The following is a 9,529-nucleotide window of genomic DNA, read 5'->3' on the forward strand; positions in this document are numbered from 1 at the left end:
AAACCCTAGTTTGCTCATTTCAAACAAGGGCATGCGCTTAATGTTACTTTAGATCTAACATTGCTTGTGCTCAATGAAAACAATTGTAAACAGGTCATTTTGAGTGTTGAGAAGAGTTTTTGTGCACAAATACTCACAACCTTAATCAATCACATAAGAGTCACACTATCACTCTCTCAGGTGGCCATTCTCATTATATCTAAAATACATCACACTTAGAAGTGTGTAAACGTTTGAAGCAGCGAGGGACTTCTGCATATGCATGTTGTGTTGGAACGGGCATAACTTTACCATAACATTATGCAACAACAACAACGACCCTAGTCGCAACGACCCTAGTCACAACAATGACCCTAAGAAAGTTGTGTCATATATATATATATATATACAAACGAAAACACAATGTGAGCTTGGATTTCTCGTCGCTTTTCGCTTTTCGCTTTTTGCTTTTTGCACAGCAAGCAGAAGAAGACACAAGCAGAAGCAATGTCGTTAGAGAAGACCTATGATATTGGGCAGCAGCTCGGGGAGGGCGCAGACGGCACAGTGAGATTATGCACCCACAAGGAGAGCGGGCTGCAATATGCCTGCAAATCAGTGCCAAAATTGAAGGCCCGTGCCTTGCAGCATGTGCGCAAGGAGATTGCGACGCTCAATCGGCTGAAAGCAGCAGGGCTGCATCTCAACGTGGTGCGCCTGGAGGAGATCTTCGAGGACGAGGAGTTCGTGCATGTGGTGTTGGAATTGTGCGGCGGAGGCCACCTGTTCGAGCATCTGGTAAGCACCAAGGAGCGGCGATTGCCGGAGGCGCAGGCAGCACAGGCCTTTGCTGCAATTGTGCGAGCCGTCTGCTTCTGCCATCACCACCGGGTGATGCACAGAGACATCAAGCTGGAGAATATACTCTTGGCTCGCCCCTTTGATCCAAACGAAGGCTATAGCAGCATAATCAGGTTGGGCGACTTTGGCTCCTCTGCCGATATCCGCCCAGGCATCTTGGAGGCGGACATGGAGGGCACACTATATTATTTTTCCCCAGAGATGCTACTCACAGGTACATATGACGAGAGAATTGATGTGTGGAGCTTGGGCGTGCTTCTCTATACATTGCTTTGCGGCTATTATCCCTTCGACGGCGAGACGCCCGCCCAGATTGTGGCAGCTGTGAAGCAAGGCAGGCTAGACCTCTCAGGAGATCCGTGGCCCTCCGTCTCTAGAACCGCCAAGGACCTCCTCAAGGCTATGTTACAACGCAATCCCGCAAGGCGCATGCGCCTCAACAAGATCCTCTCCCACCCATGGCTCCTAGCTGCTGCAGTGGCACCTACGACTCCGACCAGGTTGCTTCACAGTACATCAACACAGCCATCTCTTTTGCTCGCCTGAGGACTCTTGTGTGGAGGGTAGGGAGATGGGAGTTGAAAGCGTGGTTGGACGGTGCTCTTCGTGCGGCTTGTTGGCAACCATCATCCATATGGCCATCATCTTCTTCTTGCAGCACGCAAGGTATGGTTCATGTGAGAAGTAGCTTATAAGGGAGGGACCAATATTGGTAGTAGGGGAGGTAGTACTTATGGGGCATCCTTCACCCTGGCGCTCCACCCTTCCATGTGCACACACTTTCACCACAAGTCTGCATCCCACACATAGGCCGAAAGCTCTATACAGGAGGGGCCGTATTGGTTCGCCCCCCATGAGATACACATCTGCACTCGCACAATAAAACGTAGACCTGACCATGTCAGATGTACTACAAAAGCATGCACGCTCTCATGGGGATTGATTGCGGGGCATTGGCGTGTCCTCTGCCTGTATAGGTATGCCGTACGCTCTTGTGTGGGAAAGACTTTATATCCACTTAATCAACGAGGTGGTAGTTGCTGAGGGTGAGGGGGAGGCAATTCGTCCATCTTGCAGCTGGCTCGGGAACCGACTGTTGGCTTGGAAACTCCGCCTGACCCCCACTCCTCCTCCAATCCGAGTCCCCCTTCCCATATATGCTACTCACCTTGCTCTACATTGATGTAAGGTGGTGCCACGTGTGACGATGGTATGTGACGGTCGTGTGGAGACTCCCTTCCAGCGGTCTGTTAGTCTCCTGGCTCGACTATCTCTACACTAGAGGATATTCTTCATCATTTTTGTTTTTGATGCTCGTCTCGATATTGACGAGAGACATGAGTTGTGATTTGCTTGAGACACCATGTGTACATATTATTATGGTGGTTCAGAGATTCATTGTCGACTAGTTGCTGTGCTTGTTATGCATGCTGCTTCTTATATTGGATTTAAATGCACATGTACATATATAAATCTGCAAACGTTCTTGACGTTCAATGTCAGCATTGATTACTCCACACTGATATACAATGGAGCTTATGTCTATTGATTTAGATCATGGACTTGATCGAGTTTGGATGCTGGCACATCACTTCTATGTTTTTGGGTACTAATGTTCTTGAGATTGAATTGATGCCACTGTGCATGTGTGAGTGTGTGTTATCTTTGCTATCGCACCTCTTGTTGTAGTTGAGGCTCATACAGACGTAAACGAAGCATAGACAAGTGGACACTCACATGCATATCAAACTAGCCCATCTAAACCTACGTAGCCCAAATGTCCTGGTGCATCATCTTTGTTGCAGTTAATTCGCTCTATTTGCAATGCAATTCTGCATCAAGCAAGTTTCTTGATTTTTGAGAAATTAATTTTGTAGGTTTATCGAATGTTAAATAACGATGCCAATCTAGGTTTTCAAGTAATTTTCCTTACGTCAGGTCACAATTTGGTCGTGAATATCACTATGGTTTTAGCTTACTCAAGATAAGCAAACTCATGTGGACGTTGATGCAAAAAACATGTAGTTTTCCATGTTAAATTGGTGTAGATGATTTTTTTTTAGGCTTTCCAATGTTTATTGATTGAATCTACACATGAGGAGTGTCTTTTTGAATTTTTCACAAGTGTACAGGGCGATCTATTGAAAAAATGCCCCCTCTTGGGCCGGCCGATATTGAACCAAGTTTTTGAGTTCACTGCATTTTCAGGAGAAGAATTGTTATATGTAAGCAAATGACATCTTTGTTAGTTGATGGAATCCAACATCTAAGAACTGGTGTATGGCAATATCACAATATTACGATGATCATCCAACAGGATCTTGATGGAGATACATTGTGAGTACATAATTTTTGGTCCAATTTAATCCATGCATTTATATGGTTATAAGTACTAAGCGTTTACACATATAAGATATGAAATATTTAAGGATCTTCTCCTGATAGTTTCTTGGGCAGTACATGGTACAAAATTCATTATGGAGAGCTGCCCACGCAAAAAATGATTGGTAGAGACTTCCAGAGTAGAAGGGAATAATGCTAAGTAGGCATCCTCCCGAACTAGGCCTCGGCTGCAGCACATGGCTAGAAATCGTTGGATGTGATCATCAGCGTCCTCTGTGGAGGACCCTTTGAAGGCGGGTAGCTTGACGTTGACACTGCCCAACACAGTGGCCAAAGCCTCAGGGTGGCTCTGGCTGCTTGGTCCATGGGAGCGCAAGGTGCAGAAGAAGATGAGGTACTTGGAGAGAAGGAAGGAAGAGGTAGGGGTTGAGGGGGTTTTCTTGGTGGAATGTAGTGGAATTTCTTCCTCTGGTAAAATTCAGAGGACTAGATAGAGGGCTTTTGATGGGGCTAGTGTCAGTGCCGTGTGAGGAGCGTGTTTGATGCATGCAGTGAAAACCAATGGGCTAAGTGGTTACAGTGCAGAGAGTAGCGGAAGAGGTGGCCTAAGTAGCCAAGGTGGTCGGCTCTACTAGCCTTCAAGCTGTAGACTCCTGGTATGATGAGAGAGAGAGTACAATGCCCAAGGGAGTCAGCACTATCTAGGACTAGTCAAGTGCACAGTGCAGAGTGAGTGATCAAACTCTAGTGAGTGGATGCAGGAACATAACATAAACAATAAGCAAGCACTGAATGAAAAGAACTGGACAAACAAGATACAACTGCGACACAGTACAACGAAGATAGCCAACTACTAGTCCCAAGGAGTACACGGAGAGCCCACTGTCTGCGCACACTCAGCACCTAGACCAGTGGCCAAAGGTAAACCATGGGTATACAGAGAGTGCACAGGGGCTAGACTAGCTGCTAGACTATCTGCAAGAAATCTCAGCTACAGTGGGGAACTAGAAGGCTAAGTGCTCCAGTGCATACAAAGATGGTGATGATGGTGATATTTTATGTGATATATATCTGCTCTCCCAAAGGTACATGTATAGTAGCCCTTGGTAGTGGTAGTCCCCGGTAGCCGAGTGATCAGTGGAGTAATCAGAGGTAGCCGATGGTAGGTGAGTAGCCGACTCCAGTAGTCAGGTGGGTAGCCGACTCCGGTAGTCCATCTGGTAGGTAGTCCAAGCCATCAATGGCCAGCTACCTGCCAAGTCCAAGTCAGCATCATGGCCGGCTATCCACCAAGTCTAAGTCACCTTCACTTTTGCCATGTCATCTGGAGCTGTTCCTGTGGCAAGGGTGCCGGCTACAGCAGCATGGAAGCAATTGACGAGGGGGAAAACAATTTATGATCAGATTGTCAAACATGTTTCAAAGTATGTTGTGCTTACAGGACAAGTGATCTTGACACAGAACCCATGACGTGTTATGGAAGAAATGTTTGAAGGATCCCATGTTCTGGAAGAAATGTTTGAAGGACAACTGCAATAAGGTAAGCCCTGCACATCTTCACTGCAGACACAAAGATACTTGAGATTGTTTGTGGATTGATGACTCCGTACAAATCATCTTGGTTGGGAGATCAAACAAGTGGGCTATTGGTGTAAACAAGAGGACAAGATGGAGGTCTATGCGAGAAGTGTGCATGACAAAACACTTCTCTGCAATGGTGAAGGTACTACTTTTGTGGCCTTTTCGAGGGCTTGTAATAAGAGCAAATATATAGATAAATGGACTAAAGTACATGATAATATTTGGAAAAGGGGCAAAAAGTTGCTTGAAAAGTGCTGAGACATGCAATGTTTGGTGCACTTGTGCAAACAATTGAAATGCTTTTGATGTATAAGATGTATTTACTCAGACTAAATTATTTGAAACAGATGCAGAGAGAGGGTCTCTCTTCAGGTGTCGAAGCCTTTGCTTGCGTCTTAAAAGCCTGTGGCAGCATATAAGCAGTTGGCAAGGGGAAACAAATCCATGCGAGATCGCTAGACAAGGGTTGCTGGGAACTAGTATTGTGATTTGCTCTACTCGCATGCGATATGTATGCCAAGTGTGGGGCTTTTGCAAGAGCACAACAAGCTCCATTCTTGGCACGTTATTTGTTGAAATTCACTAATTTTAGTGAGTGAGCACCGAGCTGTTTTGCATGGATGCAACCAGAGGGGCACTCTCCAGATGTAGTGACAGTTGCTTGCGTTGTAAGAGCTTGTGGCACCATAGGAGTTGCTGACAAAGGGGCGCAAACTCATGATGCGACTGCCAGATGAGGGATGCAGAGAGATCATGCTGTGATGCTTAGTGAGATCCCAATGTTTTCTCTCGGAGCACCAATTGCAGGATATGCTACACGAGTACTATTGCAGCATGGATCAGCAGAAAAGAGTAAACCGATTCATGATGAGCTTGCTAGGTGGGTTATTGGGAAACAATATTATGGTTGCCAATGTTTTTATTGGACATGTTTGCCAAGTATGATAAGGGCACTGCTTTTGTGGCAAGCTTACTGAGGGCTTGCACCAAGAGCAGAAAGATTTACACTAAGGCACTAGACTACTTGAGATTATTTTTAAAAGGTAAAAGTGCTTAGATGCTTCAGAGATTATGTGTGCAATATGTCGTTTGCTTGTGAAGCAGAGAAATGCACTAATTTTCCAGTATGCCTGGAAGGACAAGCAAGGAGGCAGTCTTTTAGACTGCACTATACCTGGCAGGGGCTGAGTCCAATTTCTTCGAACTGTTTTGATGGATGCTGCATGATTGCCTCTTGTAGCGGACTAGGATGCCCATTGTGCAGGCACACTAAATCACTAGGGTCCTCTCTAGGGCAGTATACCCTCGGGAGTTAGCACAAGCTAGGGAGATGGTGACCTCTCTGTCCCACTCCACTACGCACTCACATAGACTCAAGAACGGAACACCACACAAGAGCTACCTAGAGTGACATGCATGCAACATATGATGGAACTAGGCAAGAGTTGGGACACCACAAAACCATGTATTGCATCCGGGATCCTCCTCAGTACACCAGAGTCTCTCTATATACAATGGGCATGGCACCTTGGGCTATCACGAGCCAAGTGCTAAAAGTGGTCACTGACATATGCCATTGGAGTAGGTGAGAGGCGTAGAGCACAAGTAGGTGAGCACTGCTTCATCGGTCAAGTGGGTAGCCAAACTTGGGGAGTGGGGCCGCCGGAGATTCCCACCTTGTGTGACTGGTAGGTGGCCTTGTGGTTCACAGACTTGGGTGCTGATTTGGGGGTGCCCGATATTGGGGGTTCATGAGCTTGGGGTGCCTAGACCTTGGGGGTGCCCAATTTTGGGGGTTCACGAGCTTGGGTGCGGGACCACTGGCAGTGAGGGAGGCTACACCTCTCTTTAGATGCAGTGAACTGTACTTGCATTTTGAAAGTCTTTGGTACAATAGAAGCAGCTGAAATACGAAACACATTTATGATGAGTCTGTTTGACAAAGGTTGCTAAGCATCATTATTGTGACTGGAAAAAATAATATGATGATTGGCTTGACAAGTAGAATATATATGCTAAAAGTAGTCGTCTTACAGAAACATGAAGAGCTCCCTTCTTGAGATGCTGGCTGGATATGTTTGACTTGCCAAGATAAGAAACGACTCAGCTGTTTTGAATAGATGCGGAAAAAGGGGCTCTCTCTCAGATGCAGTTATTACCTTTTCTTGCATGCTGAAACCATGTGCTGCCGTAGGGGTATGTCAAGACTGTCAAGGTTTGCTGCAAGGTGATATTGTGCTTGGCACTACTCTCATGAATATGTATGCTCTCATGGATACGTAGTTTTGTGGAATGCAGTAATGGCAAGGCTCGCCAACATGGTCAGTGTCAGAATGCTCTTGATTGTTCAAAGAAGGGCCTGCCTTCCATATGGAGTGACTCCTATTTTCTTGGTCTGCACTTATAGCAGGATACGCCCAACAGCAGCAGGGCAGTAACCTTTGCTTGCATTTTGAAAGGGTGAGGCGGCTAACAAGGCAAGACAAATTTCACGGTTAAATTGCCAGACCAGGCTTCCTCGAAAGTGATTTTGTGCTTGATTCTGTCTGTCTGAGATTAACTCCAATGCAGTGCTCTCAGAAAGCATAAGGAGTGCTCCTTGAAATGCTCTAACTTCAGGATATGCTCTTCAAGGCTAATGTGCACAAGCACTGAACTATTTTGAAGGGATGCCTCTCTTCAGATGCTGCAACCCTCATTTGCATCTTAAAATTTGTGGCAGCATAGGAGCTGCTCAGGAGGGAGGGGGAGGAAATTCATGATGGCATTGCTAAGGGGGTGTTGTGAACTACTTTTGTGCTTGGAACTGCCCTTATAGATATGTATGTAAGTGTGGTGCTCTTGCAAAAGCATGGCGAGTGCTTCAGGAGCATCCTATTCATACTAATTGCTCGATATGCCCTACAATGAGTGTTCCTGAAATGGCCTTGTCAGAGACTTAACGAATGGGGGAAACCACAGCATGCCCTCTCCCTTTACAAGAAAATGGAGGAAAGCTCTTTAGTACCCAATGTGTATATACACTTGTTGGGTTACTTGAGGCCTGTGCTGCACTGGAAGATTTCAAATGACTGTGCTGAAGAATGGTAAACTGTTTCGAATAGATGCAACTTGTGTCCCTCCAAATTCTGTTACATAAGTTCGCTTTTTCAAAGCCTGTGGTAGTGTTGGAGAAAAAGAGAAGGACAGAGAAATACAGCTGAAATTAAGTGAAAAGGGCTCTTTCAAGTGACGGCCTTGCTGGCAATGCAGTGGTTGATATGTATGCCAAATTGGGCTTGCTTGCAAATGCACATGCAGCATTTGCTAAGCTTTGAGTTTATGATGTAGTTTCTTGGACTACATTGGTCACTGGATATGCCAAAAATGGTTTTGGAATGAAAACACTGAACTGTTTTGAATAGATGCAAGCCGAAATGCTCACATGCATGTCTGCAGTTTTAAAGCTTGTGGCATTTAGACAAGGGAAGGGAAATGCATGCAGAGATTAATAAATAATGACTATCGATAGTGCATTGGTTGACATGTATGCAAAATGTGGCTTGCTTACAAAAGCGCAAGACGTACTTAATAAACTTTCAATATGAAATGATAATACTTGGAATTCTTTGACTACAGATATGCCAAACATGCACTGGATTGTTTTGAGCGAAATGCGATTGGACAGGATATGTGTAGCCAGCCTGAGTGGCTCATGTCCACTACTCTAAGGGGACTCTTTCTCTAGTGACAGTATGCCCCAAAGGAGTCTAGCACTAACGAAGACTACTCAAGTGCACAGTGCAACAAGTGCACAGTGCAGAGTGAGTGATCACCTCAAATGAGTGGATGTAGGAACATAACATGAACAATAGGCAAGTACTGCATGAAAGAACTGAACAGACAAGATACAACTGCGACACAGTACAATAAAGATAGCCAAACCACTGATCAATCACTATATGATCCCGAGGAGTACAAGGAGAGCCCACTGTCTACGCACACTCAGTGCCTAGACCAGTGGCCAAGGAGAAACCATGGGTATACAGAGAGTGCACAGGGCTAGACTATGAAGCTGGCTAGACTGTTTGCAAGAAATCTCAGCTATAGTGGTGAACTAGAAGGCTAAGTGCTCCAGTGCATCCAAAAATGGTGATATGCTATGTGCTATGTATCTGCTCTCACCAAGGTACATGTATAGTAGCCGTATGTCTGTATAGATACCTGGACGTGCGGAGTGTAGGCCGATGTACAGAGGGGGGACGAGCTGTCGGAGGAAGTCGTGCGAGCCGCTGGGGAGGGATCTTCGGGTGTTTGTGATGCGTGTGGGGTGGCGCTGAAGAAGAAACCGGGTGGGTGGCGGGGCAGTTCGGGCGCGGCGGAGAGTGCCTTGCAGCACCGCAGCCGGTGGAAGGAAGGAGGGAGCTAGTAGTGGCGGGGGGCAGTGAATTGCTTGCTGCGATCCTCGAGATTGGAGTAGAGGAGGTTGGGGAAGGGATAGGGCTTAATATGGCAGAGGAGAGAGAGAGAGAGAGAGAGAGAGAGAGAGAGAGAGAAGCATCAGCAAGGAGAGGATTAGGGCTGGAGGGCTGTGAAAGAAGCAGGAAAAATTAATAAAAGAACCAAAAGATCGGAGGGTGCAGGTTTTAAACTACAAAAAACTACAAGTAGAAATTGTTCTATTTTTTATTTCTTATTTTTTGGTTTTCAAGCATTTGAGTATCTTTGTGGGGTTTTTTTTTGCCATAAGCTAACCACTCCTTTAATCCAATTGTTACACTGTGTC

At 45.8% G+C, this 9,529-nt stretch overlaps 1 pseudogene; it reads left to right on the forward strand.

Annotated features, from left to right (window-relative positions):
- The first annotated feature begins 486 nt into the window (after window positions 1-486).
- On the forward strand, window positions 487-1,386 carry LOC147626144 (calcium-dependent protein kinase 24 pseudogene; annotated as a pseudogene).
- Window positions 1,387-9,529: the final 8,143 nt, after the last annotated feature.

This window comes from Cibotium barometz, chromosome 22, assembly GCF_041138505.1.
Source record: "Cibotium barometz isolate CiBa-2024 chromosome 22, ASM4113850v1, whole genome shotgun sequence".
NCBI classification, from domain to species: domain Eukaryota; kingdom Viridiplantae; phylum Streptophyta; class Polypodiopsida; order Cyatheales; family Cibotiaceae; genus Cibotium; species Cibotium barometz.